Source organism: Oreochromis aureus, linkage group 6 (assembly GCF_013358895.1).
Source record: "Oreochromis aureus strain Israel breed Guangdong linkage group 6, ZZ_aureus, whole genome shotgun sequence".
Lineage (NCBI taxonomy): Eukaryota > Metazoa > Chordata > Actinopteri > Cichliformes > Cichlidae > Oreochromis > Oreochromis aureus.
In genome coordinates, this window is record NC_052947.1 from 23,548,167 (window position 1) to 23,570,520 (window position 22,354).

Genomic DNA, 22,354 nt, shown 5'->3' on the forward strand with positions numbered 1-22,354 from the left:
ATTGCTATCAATACATTTTTCAAAAAATGCCTCTCTGTGCAAAATGGGTTTAAACACATAAACAGCTGTGGGATACTGTTTGTCCGTGATTTGAACCGGGGGGAACAAATTACGGCAGGATCAGCCTGATATTATTTGTATCCCGCTGTAACTTTACTGCATAAAGAGCTAACATGTCCAAAATGTCAGGAGTAGTTAGTTATTACAAGAAGTGTTTGTGAACTAAAAATCAAGAATGTGGGATACTGTTTGTCCGTGAGTTGGAGAGCCCAGCGCTGCTCCCGACGCAGGGAAAACTAATTTTGCAGGGGAGACCTACCTTGGCACTTGTGCAGGTGAAGCCAAAGGAAAGATATGCTTCACCATATTTTCCTGTCTTTGGCTTGGAAGGAAGTTGGTTTGGAAACATATTTGGCGATGCTTCATCTCCTGCTTTGCGTTTATGTGGGAGCCCCGTCAAAAACCTGTCCACAGTGTCCAAGCGCTCTTTTTTTTTTTTTTCTTTTCATACCGCGCCCCCCCTAGGGGGCGGGCCCCACACTTTGGGAACCTCTGGCTAAGATGAACAGGCACATGGGTCAATACATGAATGGGGCACAGAAAGGGATTGGCAAGAATACCAGAGGCGCAAAACACCAGCTACTGGTAGACAGAACAGTCAGCCGAGACTGCAAGACCAGACTGACCAACCTGTGCACTGCCTGGATTGACTACAAGAAGGCCTATGACTCAATGCCCCACAGCTGGATACTGGAATGCCTAGAATTGTACAAGATCAACAGGACCCTAAGAGCCTTCATCAGGAACTCAATGGGGATGTGGCGTACAACACTAGAGGCCAACCCAAGCCCATAGCACAAGTCACCATCAAGTGCGGGATCTACCAAGGAGATGCTCTGTCCCCACTGCTGTTCTGCATAGGCCTGAACCCCCTCAGTGAGATCATTAACAAGACTGGCTACGGATACCGACTACGGAATGGAGCAGTTGTCAGCCACCTCCTGTACATGGATGACATCAAGCTGTATGCCAAGAGTGAACGAGACATCGATTCACTGATCCACACTACCAGGCTATACAGCAATGACATTGGAATGTCGTTCGGACTGGAGAAGTGTAGTCGGATGGTAACAAAGAGAGGGAAGGTAATCAGAACTGAGGGGATTGAACTACCAGAAGGCAACATTGCAGACATAGAGGACAGTGACAAGTACCTGGGGATCCCGCAGGCGAATGGGAACCATGAAGAGTCCGCTAGAAAAGCTGCAACCACCAAGTACCTGCAGAGGGTCAGGCAAGTCCTGAGGAGTCAGCTGAACGGTAAGAATAAGATCCGGGCCATCAACACCTACGCCCTGCCCGTGATCAGGTACCCTGCTGGGGTAATAGGCTGGCCAAAGGAGGAGATAGAAGCCACTGACATCAAGACGAGGAAGCTCCTGACCATGCATGGAGGGTTTCACCCCAAGTCCAGCACCCTGAGGCTGTACGCTAAGCGGAAGGAAGGGGGCCGGGGACTGGTGAGTGTCAGCACCACAGTCCAGGATGAGACAAGAAACATCCAAGAATACATTGGGAAGATGGCCCCAACTGACCGAAAGTGCTCAGTGAATACCTCAGGCAGCAGAAACCCAAGAAAGAGGAGGAGGCGAGGAACCATCATGGAAGGACAGGCCCCTGCACGGTATGTACCACCGGCAGATAGAGGAGGTGGCTGATATCCAGAAATCCTACCAGTGGCTGGAAAAAGTTGGACTGAAAGACAGCACAGAGGCACTAATAGAATAGAATAGAATAGAATAGAATAGAATAGAATAGAATAGAATCATGGCAGCACAAGAACAAGCTCTGAGTACAAGATCCATAGAGGCTGGGGTCTATCACACCAGGCAAGACCCCAGGTGCAGGCTGTGTAAAGATGCCCCAGAGACAATCCAGCACATAACAGCAGGGTGCATGATGCTAGCAGGCAAGGCATACATGGAACGCCATAACCAAGTGGCCGGCATAGTGTACAGGAACATCTGTGCCGAGTATAACCTGGAAGTCCCGAGGTCAAAATGGGAGATGCCCCCAAGGGTGGTGGAGAATGACCGAGCTAAGATCCTGTGGGACTTTCGGATACAGACGGACAAAATGGTGGTGGCTAACCAACCGGACATAGTGGTGGTAGACAAACAGAAGAAGACGGCCGTAGTGATCAATGTAGCGGTTCCGAATGACAGCAATATCAGGAAGAAGGAACATGAGAAGCTGGAGAAATACCAAGGGCTCAGAGAAGAGCTCGAGAGGACATGGAGGGTGAAGGTAACGGTGGTCCCCGTGGTAATCGGAGCACTAGGTGCGGTGACTCCCAAGCTAGGCGAGTGGCTCCAGCAGATCCGGGAACAACATCGGAGATCTCTGTCCAGAAGAGCGCAGTCCTGGGAAAGCTAAGCTAAGATACTGCACAGGACCCTCAAGCTCCCAGGCCTCTGGTAGAGGACCCGAGCTTGAAGGATAAACCGCCCGCAGGGGCGTGCTGGGTGTTTTTTTTTTTTCACATACATATATACATATATATATATATATATATACACACATTTATTTATTTATTTATTTATTTATTTAATTGTTAATATTGTATTATTAATAATATTTGAAATGAAAGACCTCAGCCATCATGAAATGTAGTCTGTGTGATCATTCAGCTATACAGGAATTCCACACCGACATGAGTATCAGTTACCTTACAAACAGATCCGCTAGTGGCTACAAACAAAAACTAGGTTCATGAGAATCACTTTCTTCAAGAGTTAAATATTATCCAAGCATGAAGCCTTAAATGCTTATACAGAAAAAACAGACATTAGACCTAATGAGGTTGCACTTCCCTCTGAATGAGTCTCATTTACAGTGTTTCTTTCATCACTAATTAGTTGACGAGTGTTCATGAATTGACAACAAAAACATTTTAAATTGGTAATTGGATTTGTAAAAGCTTTCAACACAGAAGCAAAAACGTTACTGCAGAACTTAGTCATTTCTGCAGTAACATTGGGCATTTTAACATGAGACTTTTTTGTTTTTGAGAATTAACACATACATACAAAAATACCTCCTGTTGTATAACCTGTGCTATATTTCAACACCAGGTATAGATATATTGCATCTTATATAATGGTTAGCACTGTCTGCAATATAAGCTCTGTTCTTTTTTTTCTTTTTTTTCTTTTTTTTGACAAACTACTGATGTCATAGCTATCGGAGTCAGAGGCTTACATGGATTGCTGTTTTTGGTTGCCTGCTTGAAATCATCTTGTATAAAAGTTGCTATAGCATTGCACGTTGTACCATGAGTTCCCCAGTTTCAAACTGTACATGGAAAATGTGGAAAAGAAGGCTCTGTTATCCTACCCTGGAAAACCACTGGTCATTGGTTCAGGTATGTGGATGACACTTACTTAGCACTTAGTTCCTCCTACGCCGGGCGGCACATCGGGCAGCTAGTGATCTCCATCGATGTCGGTCAGCAGCGACTGCTTCAGCTTCGTCCCAGGCAATGTCGACAGTTCTCAGATCGTCCATGAATGTTCGACGCCATGTGGTCTTTGGTCGGCCTTGCTTTCGCTTGCCAGTGCGTGGATGCCATGTCATGGCAATCTTAGCTGGGCGATGAGGGGGTAGGCGTAAAATATGGCCCGCAAAGTGGAAGTGCCTTTCTGCAACAACATCAGCTAATGGGCGGGTGCCTGCTCTTCGTAGGACCTCCTCATTTGTTATTCGGTCCCAGTAGGAAATTCTCAGGATTCGCCGCAGGCCACGTTGTTGAAGCACGTTCAGGTGTTGAATAATTGCACTTGTTGAGCGCCAGGTTTCACTAGCGTAAAGTGCAGTAGGGAAGACGATGGAGTTCAGTAGTCTGATCTTGACCCTAACATTCAGGGAGGTCGAGTTCCAAATAGGTTGGAGACGTCGCAGGACACCAACTGTTAGAGTGAATTGTTAAATGTTTGTCATTTTTATTCTTACCATTTGTACTTTAACTGTGTGTTGAAAGGAATTCTTTTGTTCTCCCCTCCTCAGATTCTCGAGGTTCTGGGTGAGGGGCTATAGTGTTTTATTGCAGATACATCCTATCTGGAAGATCTGCTTCTTTTGATGTGGTAAAACTTCCTGCCCTTTGTATGGCTTCACTGTGTTATCTAGGGTGAACCATAGATTGGGTGTGGGGAGGTTACCCTCTTTATGACCTAGGATGTTGTCCCTGCTTTATGACCCTTTTGGTCAGCAGCTCACACACACACACACACACACACACACACACACACACACGCACTTACAAAACCACAGGCAGGGTATTCCTTGTTCACATGTGTACCTATGTAAGCCGCTATATGTTAATGACCCTATGCATATTCAAGTAACCACAATAAAAGGAGTGCTATGAGGAACCCGGCTGAGAGCAACTGGGGTCAAGCGAAGGAACGGCGCCTGTCCAGTTCTCTCCCGTGCACGTGAAACATAAAGAACTTGCCTACTCGTGTCTTGCTTGCTGTGTAATCACATTGCCTTCAACGTTCCAGCGAATAGGTTCAAGCTACAAACCTATCACCAACTGCCTTCCCTACTCTGGTGTCGACATCCCGATCAGAGACCCCATCATTCGAGATGATGCTGCCAAGGTATGTAAAATTCTCCACCTCTTCAGCATGTTGTTCGTTGATCATGACAGGAATGCGGGCACGTGCATAGCCAACTCGGAGTACCTTGGTTTTTTTGGCACTGATTCTTAATCCAACTTTCGTCGCCTCCCTCTGTAGGGCCGCGGTCAACTTTTGGAGGTCTTCCTGAGTCGAGCCCAGCAGGCGATGTCATCTGCGAAGTCCAAGTCAGTGAGATTATGCACTTCGTGCCAGGGCACACCAATGCCAGCTTGGTCAACTGATCGTCGCATGATGAAGTCAATTACCAACAGGAAGAGGAAAGGGGACAGCACGCATCCTTGTTGGATGCCGGTATTGATCTTGAAGAAATCTGTGCAGCCGTCATCCGTCCAGACGCAGCAACGGGAGTTGGAGTAGAGACAACGAAAGGCATCTACAAACTGCTGAGGGACTCCATAGTGGCGTAGGATAGCCCATAGAGTTGGCCGGTGGACGCTGTCAAAAGCCTTCTCGAAGTCAATGAAATTAATAGAAATCTTCCTTTGGTATTCCAATGTTTGTTCAATGATCATGCGGAGGGTGAAGATTTGCTCGACGCATGACCGGCCACTCCGAAACCCAGCCTGCTCTTCTCGCAATTGTTCGTTCACTGCGTGTCGTAGCCGGTTCAAAAGAGCGAGGCAAAACACTTTCCCGGGTACCGACAGCAACGTGATGCCCCGCCAGTTGTTACAGTCACCCAAATCACCTTTTTTTGGAAGTTTGATGATGGTGCCTTTTGTCCAATCATCGGGTACATGTGATGTTGACTGTCACCCAAATCACCTTTTTTTGGAAGTTTGATGATGGTGCCTTTTGTCCAATCATCGGGTACATGTGATGTTGACAGTCACCCAAATCACCTTTTTTTGGAAGTTTGATGATGGTGCCTTTTGTCCAATCATCGGGTACATGTGATGTTGACTGTCACCCAAATCACCTTTTTTTGGAAGTTTGATGATGGTGCCTTTTGTCCAATCATCGGGTACATGTGATGTTGACCAGCAGGCGTTTAGGAGTCTTGTAAGGGCGGCTTCAAGATTGGGTCCGCCATGCTTCAGCATTTCGGCGAGGATTTCGTCCAGGCCTGCGGCCTTTCCACTCTTGAGGAGTCGGATCGCTGTCTTGACTTCAGTGATGCTGATTTGGCCGATATCGATAGGAAGAAGGTCCATGGAAGGTGCCAGGTCTTCGGCCTCGAACAGTTGGGGTGGCTCAGGTTGGTTCAGAGTATCGCGGAAGTGTTCGACCCATCGTTGGTCTTGTTCAGCTGCAGTAAGGAGGACACGTCCATTTTTGTCTTGGATTGGAACACCGCGGCCACCACGAGCCCCAGTTAGATCTCGTACCATGCGATATAAGGTTCGGGTATCGTTCCGATCGGCTGCTTCTTGGGCTTCGATGCCTTTAGCTTCGATCCATTCACGCTTGTCACGTCGGCAGCTGCGTTTGACCTGTCGGGCAAGGTCTCGGTAGGTGGCCATGGCCCTCTCACGCTGGTCTGCAGAAGCATGTGGGTCAGAGGCCACCTGGTCCCGAACTGACTTCGCCAAGCGACGCTGATCTATAAGTTCCCATGAACGGTCGGAGATCCAGCGCTCCTTGAAGCTGCCCCGTCGGCGACCAATCTTCGATTCTGCTGCACCGACCACAGCCTCTTTTAGCTCATCCCAGAGTGCATCTGGGTTTTCGTTGTTATTTCCTTCCGCAGCAAGGAGCTGGAAGCGGTTTCTCAATTTGAGTTGAAATTCCGCTGCCGTATTTGCATCTTTTAGGCGTTGAACGTTAAAAGGACTTGGCCGCTGCAGTCGTGGTTGGAGGCGCTTCAGGTGAATGACACCTGGGTGAAAATCAAATCTCAGGACATACCGTAATTCATGGATCACATTAACTCGGTGAACCAGCACATCAAATTCACCAGACAGGCTATGAAAAGTTGCAGGTTAGCCTTCTGAGACTATGAGATTTCTATAAGTAATGGGGTAACTTAAAAGTTGATGTGTGCTGTAAACCATTGCATACAGATCAGTATTTAAGGTTTGATTCTCATCATCCACTGCAGCACAAACTGGGTTCATTATACATCGGGAAAAGTTAACAACTTCTGGCTAAGCTGATGGCACAACACACAAGAGCTAACTCATCAGGCCGGGACTTATCTAGTCTATCCTGTCCTAGCCTATCAGTCTATTTACACCTACAGGCCAGTGGTTACTCTTTCAGTAATGACAACGTGCACATCCTGGACAACGAGGAATGCTGGTTTGAGCGTAGAACAAGGGGACCATTTATCTGCAAAACGTATGAGTCGAGTAGAGGACCTAAGGTTACTTGTTTCACCATTTTACAATGCTTTGACTGCATCCATTCCCCAAGTCTCTGTGAATGGTATTCATGGCCACTGATCAGTTGTCATTAATCAATGGTCTTTGATCAGTGGTTGTTGATCAGTGGTCATGACAATTTGTATATTAATGATCATGAAACTGACCTCACGGCCCATTGTTCATTCAGTGGTGAAGTTGTTCATTCAGTGGTGCTAGTTTCAGTCATTGTGCAAATGTACTGTTTATAAGATTGTGGAAACCTGCAGTCAGCTGAGACTGAAGAAGCCACTTGGATGAGTGACAAAACATTTCTTCCATGAAAATACTATTTGCAGATGAAAAGAATGAACTATCAGGGATTTCCTTACCTGGATGACTGAGCATGCATCAAACCATATTTAGAGGAGTGGCTGAGCTTCAGTCAATGTTGGATCAGTGAATGTTCAATAGTCAGTAAAATCCTGGCTCGTGAGTAAAGGTTTGTCTTAGCAACCCTTGGGAGAAACTTACCTTTCATTCTCCTTTCTGTTTAGGAAAACTGTGGAGCAATTTTGGAGAGAGAGCACTGGCCTTTGCACATAATCGCTCTTGGGAGATGAATCACTGCACTGGGAGCTGTGATTCTCACTGCTCAATGAAATCACATGTCATTGATTGATTTATGCTTTCCCCTAGTGGCAAAACTGACAATTTGTTATGGTGTATTTGTTCTATTTTTAATTTTGTGTTGCTTTTAAATCTGTAATTGTGCTTTGAATTGGTAAAAGATTTTGTGAGTCATGTCATTGAGCAGTGCTAAACAAATATATTTTGCTTGCTCTTTTCTAGACTAAATATTGGGCGGATTAATCTTATTGTTGATCGGCATCAGGAATTTAAAAGATATTTGCATGTTTTCTTTTCCAATTTGTTATCAGACTGTTCATGCTCTAACGGTTAAGACTGAAAAGTAAATATCTGACACACTGTCATCTTGAAAACAAAACAAAAAAACACTGTATACTGTTACAACAGTAACGTCAACAAAAAACAACCACAGAACAAAAGGTTCCACTCAACGAGCCAATCACAGCAAGCATTACCTTTAATGGAAAAGTCTGCGCAGACCATGACATTCAAGAGTCAGGCACGCTTTAGTGTCTTTTTACTGCAGATCATCGTCAAACATGGATAGACTTCACATTGTTCTTGTCCTGCTTTTAGGTATTACACAATAAATTTTTCAATTGATTTTATTTCACAATCTAAATTTAATTTTGTATTTAACAGTTAAAAGCATTTGGCGTGGTTTTGTGTTTGTATTTCAGGAGGTCACTGGATTTCTGGATCAGTGGTGGATTTGACAGTGAGATCAGGAGAGAACGTCACTCTGAATTGTGACTGTGAAGTATTACCTGAGGAATATGTTGTATGGTACAGAAATTGTACCCATGAAAATCAGCCTCCTCTTGTTCTGAAACTAAAAGAAGATGCATGGAAAAAAATCAGTGACCGAGCAGTTTCAGTGAATTCTCTATTACGCTTCCACTTTAAAAAGAATCAGTCCTCTGGATCCTATGATCTCCTGATCATGAATATTTCTGATTCTGATGAGGGCCTCTATTACTGTGGAACTGAAAAGGAACAGTGGGTAGATGACGAAAGCGTTCAGGTCAGATATGACCACAGATATGCCAGTATCACAACAAGAATCTTAATCAGTAAGTACTTCTCTGATTTTTTTTTTCAATGATCTAAAGGAATATATCCATGACTTAGCAATTAACATTATAGGGAAGTGTGCTCAGGTGTAGACAATTATTTATTTATTAATGATGAAGTGACAAATGACCATTATAAAGTCAAATTCAGTATATTTGAGTGAGTTCAATCATACACTATTATGTAAGAGTAATATATCTGATTGCTTATTAGTTGTTGTTTTTTTTTCAAAGAGAACAACAGGGTGACCAATATAAAGCAAACTATCTGTATCTTAACAGAAAATAACAGTCAGGATCATTTTCAGAAAGCATTTTTATAAAGGAAAACAGTGAAGTTAATAATACATTACAATACAGTTTTATTTATGTTGCACATTTAAAAACCCGAAGGCACACCAAAGTGCTTCACAATAATACAGAAAACCAACATAAATCAATTAACAAAGTACAGATCGGGCACTAGCACAGACAGAAGGGAGGCAGTAATAGACTGGAAGAGTTAAGTAAAATAGGTATCAAGCCTCATTTCAGGAGGAAGGTGTCATGATGGGCTGTGTGGCAGGCAGGCAGGAAAGATGGACCCAAGAGCAGGACTCAAACACGGAGGTAAAACTCAAAGCGCAGCTTTATTGCTGGGAAAAACCTCTTAGAAAATCAAACTCACCAAGAAACAAAACAAAACTCTGGACAGAGGAACTAAGGACTGAAATACTGGAAGAGAAAAACCGAACAGGAGCATGAGACAAAACACAGCATGTTGAGGGTACAACGTGACAGAGCACAGGAAAACACAGGGGAGTAATCAGGGAATGGGAAACAGGAGGGAGACACAGCTGGGAGAAATTAGGCTAATGAGACAGGGGAGATGAACACACTGACAATTCGTGAATACAAAATATCTACTAAGAAGATAAAAACTGCAGTAAAATTAATAATAAAATAATAAAAATTAATATAAAGTTTAAAAGGGGCATTAACTGGTTGGGAAAGCCAGGTTAAATAAGTAAGCTTCAGTCTAAACTTAGGTTGGGCCAGGAGTAATTGACTTGATGATCTTAATGCATGGCAAGAAGTGTACAGATTGATGAGATCAGTGAGATAACTAAGCACAATATTATTGAGGATTTTAAAAGTGAATAGCAAACTTTTAAACTCTGTGCAATATTTGATAACCAATGTGGATCAACAAGAGCTGGAGTGATAGGATCAAATTTTTCAGCTCCAGTAAGAAGGCGAGCCGTAGCATTCTGAACAAGCTGAAGCCGTCGAAGAGAGACGGATTGGAGACCACAGTAAAGAGAATTGCAATAGTCTAACCTGGAGGTCACAAAAGCGTGGATAAGTTTTTCAAGGTCCCTGCGTGGTATATAACGCTTAGCTTTAGAAATCTGATGCAATTGAAAGAAGCCAGATTTAACTACAGATGACAAATGTGATTATGGATTACTATTTGGTGATAATCTAAAATTAAGGAATTGAACTATTATTAACTGATTAAACGTAGTAGAGTGTACTTTTGTGTTCAAGTGATAATTATGTTTAATGATGAGGTAACAAATCACAATCAGGTTATATAATGAGGTCAGATGTAGTCAAAAGTAAGTCAACTTGCTCTTGATTTTCAATTTTTTACTGTAAGGGAAGAGTAATATACCATGATTGGTCATTATGGTTATTTTTCAAAGAAAACCACAGGGTGACCAAAAAAAGCAAACCAAATTTGAATCTTAAAATGTAACACTCAGATGAACAGAATCAATCTTTTGGTAACTATTTGGCAATTTTTATTTTAAAAATCCCTTAATATTAAAATGTTAAACACATGTTGCATATATAGCCAACTGAATACTCTGCAAATAGGACATACTGTGCAGTGTGTACACAATGGCTTAGTTAGATCGTTATTACAGAAAAAAAGAATTGTTTACAAGCAGACAAATATTTTTTATTGACATGGCATAATTCTTTTGAAACTAGACTGACAGGGTACTAATGTTTGAGTTTTGTGTAAAAGAGAAGCATCATAAATATACTCATACCTAACTGAAACATGTTTGTGAACAATTAAGATGCCAGTGATACAACTTCAACCCATGAGAGGACTCCACAGGTTGAAGATTGCACCATGTGTTGGAAACTGCTGTTTGTCCTGTGTCCAGCTTTTGCCGTTCTCCCCTCTCTTCTTGTCTCGCTTCTTGTCCATCACTACTGCCAGAAAACAGGTAATTACTATTAATTGTACTTGTATTCAATTAGTCCATCATCAGTTCACTACATCACTGAGGTTTTTGATATACTCAGTTTATAATCTCAAATTATTGATCAAAATCTAAGAGTATTTTTAATCCCATAGTAATGTTGGATGTTATTGCCTAATGATGTTGTATGTTGTATAATTTCTGTGGCTGAAAGTTGATCACCAAAGACCTGAAACCAGCAAGCAAACAAGAAGAAATCAGGTAAATTACAATCATATTCAATTTCTGTAATAGCACAGATACTTTTTTCATAATTATTTCTCCTATTTTTTTTTTTCATTCTACATATGGCATTTGTAATGGCAGCAATCTACTTGGCAATTGTGCTTGATGACACACTAGTATGTAAAATTTATTGTGAGTTCTCTTTAACAAGAACTAATCATGAACAGTGTCCTATCCATTTCCTTCAATGGTAATCCAAACCAATGACTTCATTTCCTTTTTGACTGACATATATTCATTATTTAATCAATACTATTAATAATAGTGATAAAAAAATAATAACTTTATTTGTACTTTTAGTCCTTTAAAACATACACACAGTTAAAGAGTGCTTCATAGTTTGGATACAATAACATATTAAATATAAGTGATCATGTCCCACTGTACAAATATATATTCAAATACATTGTCTTACATTAATTCTGACATAAATAATTCTGTACAGATATTAGATAAACTATGAACTATAAAGAAAAATAATGGGTGAAAGTTTAAGTAAAAGCTAACCTATAAAAAAATCGCAATGAAGTTTTCACTGAGATTGGAGAAGCTATCAAGGTTGTTAAGTTGTGCATCATTAGCATAGCAATGATAGGAGATGGCTTTGAAGCTAATAATTACATATCCCACAGGTAACATATAAAGTGAGAACAAAACTGGTCCACGGATTTAGCTTTGAGTGACCCCTCATACAAGGCGCACAGGAGAGGACAAATTGGGATTTATATTAATTTTATGTCAGATGATGAGAACCAAATGAGAACAGAGCCAGAGATGCCCACTCTGTTCCAAATCTGTCAATCAGACTATCTCAATTATTGGTGAAAGACTGTGCAGACAAAAAGGAAATTTACCTTTTACCAAGTCATACAATACAATACAATTTTATTTATAGAGCACATTTAAAAACCAACGGTATACCAAAGTGCTTCACATAAAAGACAGAAAATAGGAAATACGTTTGTTTTTTTTTAAATATCACAGAGAAGTGATTTGTTTCTGTCAATAACTAAATTGGAGTTTAGCAAGTATCCCATGTCGCTCAACCAGTCAAAGTAACCGATGAGCAATAACTTTCTCAAAAAAAATTTCAAATGAATGGAAGTTTGGAAATGTAATTATCTAACACTGTGGGCGCTAACAAAGTTTGTGTTTTTTTAACAATACGTAATACACTAGCTCTTTTTATTTTGAGGCTTAAAATTCTGGTTGCCAGATTTATATGCCAATATAAAGACTTAAAGAACATTATCACTGTCAAGCATTGGAGCATTTGGCTACTGTCCTGACTGTAAATAACGAATGTCCATTCACAGGATGAAGATGTCTTTTATGCTACAGTGGAAACCAGTCAAGCAACACAAAAATCAAAGAAGAAGATAATGCATAGTTCTGATTTCTGTACCTATTCTGCTATCAACACCTCTGGGCTCTAGATTTAACATTGTTTCATTCAATTATGCATAATGAATTATGTTGGTTAAACCAACTTTAATAATCCGCAAGGATTGACAGTAGGTCCTTTGCTTTTCCCCTCATCTATAAATAATATTGAAAACTGTAGTGACCTGATTGTGTGCACATAGCTTAAACCACAATCTCCTCGCTGTCCTGTTTAGGCATCATATCAGAATCTCTAGGTGCCAGTACTAGATGTTGATGCCAGTAAATTAAAGTTATGCATCTTATCTGTGAATGTTCATGCTTTGGATGATTGGTATATACATACAAAACAATTTGTATCATTTGTCTCATTTTTTGTTGTTGTTCATTTATATATTTTTAAGCAATTATAATAGCAAAATCTAAATAGCTTTAGCTTTATACATTACATTTTTGCTTCTCCCTGGATAAAATGTGTAATTATATATTTTAATTGAATAACTTATAACAGCTGAAAAAAGAAACATTTACTAAACAAAAACCAGAATTTAAACAGAAACAGAAGTAGTTTACCAAAGCAGAGATGTTATGCTATCTGTTGATGCAGTTAACATACTAGAGTGTGATTGCATTTGTGGTGTGATGCTCCTTGTAGTTCATTTTTATTTTGTTTATTTTGTCTAATTAGTCATATAAATAACAAACATACAATTGTAAACGAATTCCGCACTTAAATACCCTGTGTCAGCTAGAACAGGGTCATAAACACTGTGTAAGAAATTTATAAGTACAGTGGTCCCTTACTATAACGCGGTTCACCTTTTGCAGCCTCGCGGATTTTTTTTGGTGCAATTTTGCATGCTTTTTTTTTGACAGCGTATTGTGTTCTGGGTCCTGATTGGCTTTAGACCATTGTCAATCAATCTCCTCTGTGTCGTGTCTCCTGTACAGTACAAAATGCGCTCAGTTTGTCAAATTTACATAAATCTTCGATCGCTAGTAGTGTGACTCTGAAGTGCTGTAGTGTATGTTTGTAAGTTTTCTCCCCAACAAACACAACAATGCCGATGAAATGTTTTGCACCGTAAAAAGGCACCAGCGGTAGTTCCAAAAAGGCAAAGGAAGATGCTAACCATCGCACAAAAAGTTGGACTTGTGGACATGCTAAAGGAAGGTAGAAGTTACCGTATTTTTTGGACAATAAGGCACACCGGATTATAAGCAAAACAAAACAGTCAGATAAGTCAAAATTTACTCAACTCATTCTTCTTGCTTCCTCCTCTTGATTCATTAATGTTGAATTCTCTCGCAGCTGCTCTATTCCCATGTTCTGGACCTGAAAACAGGGTTTGATCTTTGGTTTCATTCTGTAATACTGGACTTACTTTTCTACGAAGGTTTGAACTTTGGGAGTGTTTAAACAAGAGAGAAAAGTGTGAAAATGTTCATTCCTGTCTAAAAGTGTATAAAGTGTGTAGTGACAACTTTTACAGCCTTAAAACATCTATAATAATTGTAAAAAAATAAAGCTGTCTACTTCGCGATACGATTTCACCTATTGTGGGTTATTTTTAGAACGTAACTCCCGCGATAAACAAGGGAACACTGTAATGAAATTTGAAAAATAAAACAAAACTTTGTGCATGGAACTGTGGTTTCATATTTTGTATATTTTTTTAATTATGAATGTTAGAGAAGAATAGAAGAACCCTTTTTTGTCATTGTACTGTAGATGTACAATGTAATTATGGGTGCTCCACACCAACTGTGTCGCGGTACTGGGTCATGTGACCCAGTATGTGGGTTGTTAGTGTGTCATTTTGTATTCATTTGTGTTCTAGTTTCAGTTTAGCTCATCCAGTCAATTACTAGGTTGCTGTTAGTCCTTCGTTTCTTAATTTCTTGTGTCATCTTCCCCTGTGTTAAAGTTCCCCTTCTTGTTTATTGGGTGTTATTGCTCATGTTTCTTGCCTGCCTGGTTAATGTTGTCAAGTTTGTGTCATGCCTGCTTCTTGTCATGTTTTCCTGTTTATTTTGAAAGTCCAGTTTTCATGTCTTTGTGTTTTGGTTTACATTTCCTGTGCATCAGTATGTTCATCCTAGTCAGCTGTTTCCTCATGTGTCTCCACTCCCCCTGATCACCTCATGTGTATATTTAAGTCCTTTGTCTCTTACTGTTCTTTGTCAGATTGTCTGTTATCCTCGCCACAGATTTCATAGTTTTCCCTCTTTGTTTCACTCTGTTTCATAGCATTCCTAGTTACTCTGTGTTCATAGTTTTTCATAGTTCTTTCACAGAGTGTCATAGTCTTTTAGTTTACACAGTGTTCTTAGTCCCCTTAGTTTTCCCAGTTTCAGTGTGTCTCTAGAGTTGTTCTCATGCCATCAGCCACAGTAAAGGCTCGCTTTATTTTTGGAAACTTAGTTCTGTCTCCACCGTGTCTGCTTTTGGGTCTACCTCATCTACACATCGGTGCACCCCGCCGTGACAAACTGTGCAGGAATAAAATATAAATAGTAAGAAGGAGTAAATAACAAACAGGAGAAATATATATACATATATATATAAAACGAGAGAAAGGCACACAGTGGAGAACAAAGGGCTTGGAAGTGTCAGGGTAGCTGGGTCGCTGACCCAGTGCTTTTAGTTTAGACTTTTGTCACTGTTTATTTTCCCATGTATGTTCCCTGTTTTATTGTGATATCCTTTTGGTCGCGTGCATTATGTTTAGTTTTACTTCCTGTGTTCCAGTAATTAGATTCATTGCAGCTGTGTTCTTACCTGTTTCCAGTCCTCTTTATCCAGTCTATGTGTTTTTCCGTGTTTTTCCTGTTCACTCAGTCATCCGTCTTTAAACACCAGGCACTTTCTTAGCAGTCCTGCATTTGGGGCCTATCTTTTCATTCTCCACACATCCGACCTTGACAGAGCGACGAGACCCGTGCTGCTAACACGGAATGGAACCAGCGGACTTCAAACTATATGAGCGGCAGCAGGCAGCGCTTTCCCTGTTGGAGGGGAAGCTGAGGTGGAAACCATGACTCGTATAAGCATGTCTTCGACAGGACTCATCTGGCTCTGGGGGGTCCCTGAAGCAGGCGCTCCTCCACCTGCTGCCCCGCCTGCACCCAAGCCTCCACAGCGGAGACTGGGCATTACTCGATGATATTCGGCTGCTCACTCTTCTGCCTCTCTGCTTCACGCCACTCATCCGCCTGCCTCCTCATCAACCAACTCGTCCGCCTCTCTTTCCATTCTCCACACACCTGACCATGACAGGAAGTAGTGCAAAGGACTCTGACTGTGTTTAGAGTCCATATTTGAGTGGCTTGAGTGATGAGGATACTCAGACCATGGCTCAGATTGGTGAGGTGAGTGGGCAGGGGTGGGGTGTGGGGGGATAGTATTTGTTAACAGTCCAAATGGCCCAGGAAAAGAACCTATTTGTGAGTCTGGAGGTGTGGAACCTGGTTGACCTGAGGTGCAAACCAGAGGGCAGCAGGTCAAACAGGTGGTGGATGAGGTGTAATTGGTCTCCTGTGGTGGCCTTGTTTTTCCTGAAACAGGAGGATGGCCTCCGGGGGTGGCAGAGGGCAGCCAATGATTCATCTACAGTAGACTGAAACAATTTCATACAAAAAAACCCCACTAAAAACATGTAATATAGATGCCAAAAGAACTGATGTAAGAACTATTTTTGAAAGCTATTACTCAGATATTATGTTGGTTCTTACATGGTAAATACCACTCTACAGCAGCTGGGATAGGCTCCAGCTCCCCCGCAACCCTGACTTGGACAAAGAATTGGATGGATGGACATGGTAAAAACATGGTGCTAATAATATCCTTATTTACACATTGTTTTTCCAATAGTACCACATCATTACCAAACTGTGCTATAAAGTGCCACCTTTTTTGTTGTTGTGTATGTTCCTTTGTTTTATTTCTGAAGTAAAAAAACTAGGATTACATGTAAAAATATAAAAGCCCAATTATTAGGCTTTATGCTAAACATTTTGACTGGTTATGACACAGATGTTAAACAATAAATTGATTAATCATCAAAGCAATGTTAGTAAAAATGTTATAATCCAAATACAGCTGTGTTTTATGATCTCAGGTGTAACAATGCTCCTGACATGTTTTACATTTAGAGCAAAATGTAATTAAATTAGCAAAAGAGTGCTATATGACAAACTATAGCCTTTTATTCTTGCCACACACAGAAACAGTGACAAGCACAAAATCTAATCTTCTTACAAAGCTGAGAATAACACATAACTTGGGTTTTTTTTATGAATAAAAAACACAAGTTAAGTAAATAAATTTAGCTTGCATTTTTTAGACTGATGACTAGGATGGATGGATGGGTGATTATGGCATGTTTTCACTTATCCCAGTGACATTCTTTGTGAAAGCTACTAAGTTTATCTAATTTTGCATCATAAACATCAGACTCTTCATTTGTCTAATGGTTAAGACTGAAATGTAAATGTCTGACACACTGTCGTCTTAAAAAAAAGAACACAGCATACCATTACATTCACAGAAAACAACCACAGAACAAAAGGTTCCACTCAACGAGCCAATCACATCTAGCATTACTTTTAATGGAAAAGTCTGCACAGGTCATGAAATTTGAGAATTAGGCTGGTTTTACTGCCTCTTTACTGCAGGTCATCATCAAACATGGATAGACTTCACATTGTTCTTGTTCTGCTTTTAGGTAATATTTAGAATGGGTAATTAAATATACAGTTTATTATAAAGTATTTAATTAATTATATATAACATTCTAAATTAACTTTTTTACTCAACAGTTACAACCATTTGGTGTGGTTTTAAACACTGGCCACATATGTTGTTGTGTTTGTATTACAGGAGGTCATTGGATTTCTGGATCAGTGGTGGATTTGAGAGTGAGATCAGGAGAGAACGTCACTCTGAATTGTGACTGTAAAACATCAACGAACACGGAATATATTGTTTGGTACAGAAATTGTACGCATGAAAACCAGCCTCCTCTTGTTCTAAAGCAAAAAGAAGATCCATGGGAACAAATCAGCGACCAAAAAAGTCTACTGAATTCTCTAGCCCGTTTCCACTTTGTAGAGAATAACTTGTCTGGATCGTATGATCTGCTGATCATGAATATTTCTGATTCTGATGAGGGTCTCTACTACTGTGGAACTGAGAAGGATCACTTGGAGGAGCATGGAAGTGTTCAGGTCAAATATGTTCACAGATACAGCAACATCAGAACAAGAATCCTAATCAGTAAGTACTTGTGTGATAAATATGTATATTAAGGAATTTAACTATGACTAACTGATGAACTAATGAATGTGTGCTTGTGTTCAGTTTAAAAGAAATTTTAATGATTGAGTCACAAACAACCATTATGAGGCTGTATTATTTTTGTAGTAAATATTTGAGTAGAATTTTGTACACGTACAATTGCTTAAATTTAATCTTTTGAATGTTAAGTAAGAGAAATGTCTGGATCTTAAAAATAGTAACACCCGGGATCATTGTCAGAAAGCATTTTTATTTTTATAAAGAAAAACTACTGAAGTTAATTATATGATTATGGAATTTTTTAATTTAATTTAAAAAGCCATTAAATACTAAAATGTTAGATACATTGTATATGTACATGCATTGTGCACATAATGGCTATCCAAAAGAGAAGAAGAATGGTTTTCCAAACAATTCTCTGCAGCTTAGAGGCAGAAAAAATATTTTGATTGGCATCTATTTATCTATTTAAACTACATTTACTGGGTACTGATTTTTGAGATCTGTGTAATAGTGAAGTACCAAGAATATACACACAGGCCATAATTGAAACATGTTTATTAATAATTTAGACGCCAGTGATACAACTTCAACCCATGAGAGGACTCCACAGGTTGAAGCTTGCGGCATGTGTTGGAAACTGCTGTTTGTCCTGTGCCCAACTTTTGCCGTTCTCCCCTCTCTTCTTGTCTCGTTTCTTGTCCATCACTACTGCCAGAAAACAGGTAATTGCTTGTAATGGTACTTTTATTTAATTTTGTTTATTGTATCAATTCTATCATCAGTTCACTACATTACTGAGGTTTATGATCGACTCAGTTTGTAATCTCAAATTATTGTCCAAAATCTGGTATTTTAAGTATTAAGTAAAGCTTCACACACATTACATACTATATTTAAATCTGTCTGATGTTTGATTTTATTGTTTATTATTTTGTTGTATTCCTTTCTTTCTGTGACCAAAAGTTGATCACCAACGACCTAAAACCAGTCAGCAAACAAGAAAAAATCAGGTAAATCACATTCATATTCAATTTTGGGTATTTTCATAAATAATTCTCCTACTAATAATTCTCCTTAAAATTTACATATAGCATTTATAATGGCAGAATTTGTATTTATACTGATCTATTTGGAAATTGTACTTGATAACATATTTATCAAGTACAATTTGACACATGGTATGCCCTACCTGCACATCTTATAAAAAATGTATTGTAAATATTCTGTAACAATTACTCATCATGATCAGTGTCCTGTCCCTTTCCTGCAATAATAAGGAAAAATGACTTGATGTGTTATAGATTCACATATTTTCATTATTTCATCGATAAAAAGAATATAAATAATAAGAATAACTTTATTTGTTTTGCATCTTAAAACACACATGCAGTTAAAAAAAACATGCTTAACAGTTCGGATAAAACTGCACATTAAATATAAAGTAAACATGTACCAGCATACAGACACATGCTCAAACAAATAGTCTCATATTTATTCCTACATAAATGGATGTGAAGTATAGCTAAAAAATAATGCCAGAAAGATTAAGGAAAGGCTAACCTCTAAAAATGACCATTCTGTTACATTCAATTAAATTGTATTTATATAGCTCCAAATCACAACAACAGTTGCCTCAAAGCGCTTTATATTGTAACGTAAAAGCCCTACAAGCCCTACAATAATACACAGAAAACAGACAAGGCACAATCACTCAGTGAAGCATTCACTGAGGTAGGAGAAGCTATTGAGGTTGTTAAGAGAAAAGTACAGCTTTGTCTTACCAACATAGTGATAATAGGAGATGCCTTTGGAGCAATAGTGCATGAGCTGAGGTAACATATAAAGTGAGAACATTTAGTACCATGGGATCTGGCATGTTTCTTTAATCAGAGAGAAGATACTGGTTGTTTTAACTGTGATGCTTAACACTCACAATGGTGACCAGATTTATATAGCCTTAGAAAGATTTGTAGAAAATCATGTCAAGCATTTGACCATCTGATTATGTTCATGACTGTAAATGACAGATGTTCATTCACAGGATGAAGATGTGTTTTATGCTACAGTGGAAACCCGTCAAGCCACACAAAGACAAAAGAAGAAGATAACGCATAGTTCTGACTTCTGTACCTATTCTGCTATCAACACCTCTGGGCTCTAGATTGTTCATTGTTTCATTTAAAAATGCATAATGAATTATGTTAGTTAAACCAAAAACTTCTGCAAGGATTGAGATTAGCTCAATCCTATGCAAAGCTATTCTAGAGCCTATAGAGCCTTTAATCACTAAGGATGATGTCTGGTGTAAACTGCAAGGAAGCCAAATGATCGTGGTTTGGATTATTGGTGTATACATGTAAACAATTTGTATCATTGTCTTCCTGTTTTGTTTTGTTTTAATTCTAAGATTGTTCATTTGTGCATTTTTTAAGCCATTTTTAATTGCAAATTGAGTAGCTTTAACTTTTTAGATTACATGTTTGTTTTTCCTTTGGTAAAATGTTTAATTATATATTTTTTTCAAACAGTGGTGTTTGTTGTTTATGATGTTTGAGTGGTTTTTTTTTTTTCAAATCAGTTGTAGTAGTTTAGTATAGAGTATTTCAGTATACCAAAGAATACAGACCTTTACAGAAGTTTACTGAAGCAGAAATGTTATGTTATCTGTTCGTGCAGCTAACATATTAAATTGTGATTGTATTTGTGGTGCGATGCTCCTTCTACTGTTTTTTAAGCCTCTCTAATTAATAGTATAAATAATAAATGTGATTGTAAAAAATTCTACACTTCTTCCTTGTCCTTGATAACAAAATGCACAGTTTCAACCACAGCAAGGTCTTTTACACTGTACTGAGAAATTTTTAAGCATTGAAATTTGAAAAACAATCCAGAACTAACTTGATAAATATTCAAATCCTTCTTTTCTGCTTACATCAGTTTTTAAAGCCTTCCAGGAGTGGCCATCACAGGAAATTTACCAAAAGGTCAGAAAAAAAACGACCCCAAAAAAAAAACCCAAAAGGAATAAAATAAAATAAAAAATAAAGGTGTTCCAGCTGTTACTCTTCAAAAACAATACTTCTTCTCAACTGTCAAACACAGTGGTAGAGAGGTGATGATTTGGACTTGTTTTGCAGCCGCAGGATTTGGGCACTGAATAAACAACGACCTCCTCTGTATAACAAACTATTCTATTCTTGTGAGCTTTTGGAGTGAAATGTGAGGCCATCTGTCTGATGTTTATAGTTTAGTTCAGGCAGGGGTCAAGGAGCATGCTCGGAGCAGTGCTAGCAGTTAAACCAACTTTATTGCTGAATAGGCAGGTGTAAAGGGCCAGGGTTATGAGGAACACGACAGGTCTCAACTTAAGGGTGGTCTCAAGAGTTCTGTCAAAATTAATTAATTAATAATTTGATTAATTAATTAATTAATTTAATTAAGCTGGATTCTGCCTTAGTGTTTTACCAGGCTGGCCAAGCGTGGGGGGAGTTGGCAGTTGACAATACTGTTCCAAATTATAGCCAAGTGGAGAGTGAACAGGTAGATTAAGGATGGGCTTAGCAGAAGTACTACCAGAGGTGCCAGAGAGAAGAAGGTGTGCAGAGGTCAAATCTGGTATTCTGGACAGAAAAATCCTGAACAAGGTTTCCAGACGTGGATGAGCAGAAAAGGCAGGTAGCCGGGCAGGTAGGCAGGGGTGAAGTAAGGGAATCTCAAACCAAAGGGGCTGATTATCACCATGATGGTGGAGTATAAACAAGCAGTTCAGCACCAGGATATAATTCATATTAAAACCAAAATTCATATTAAAGATTATTAAAACCTCATATATTTCTACACTGTGTTATGTTCTTGAATTGACTGATATGTGTCTTTGCTACACTATGAAGGTAAAAATAAGTTTTTCAGATCAAAATGTGAGTCTAGAATCTGTAGGAGTGATGTAAAGGTTAAACTTTTAATTCTGTTTACTAACAGCTACAAGACAAAATGCAAGATATGTATTTTTCAAAAAATCCCCCATTTACCATTTGGTTGGCAGAAATCTGCACAATTAATATAAAACAAGACTCTTTTTTTCTTGTAGATTTTTTTTAAGCTACGGTTTAAATTTCCACTTCAGCTTTAACCCATGCCCCATATTTTTGGAAACTCTCACAAGTTGAAGGTGCTCACAAACCCCCAACATTGTAGACGATGTAGTGAGCAGTAGGCTCACAGGAAAACCACAGAAACAAATGTCTACTCGGACGACAGAATGCAACATGTTTTTGTGAACCCGGGACTTTATTCAATCTTTATTTTTTAATTCTAAAACAAAACATACAGAACAGATTTCTGATAAGAGGGACGCACTCTGTTGTTTCAAGTACAGAAATCACCATCACTATAGACATATTTAGAATTTTTTTAACTCTCATTTTAACTCTATGCTAAGTGAGTTTGACCAACTCGTGACAAAAACGTGGCT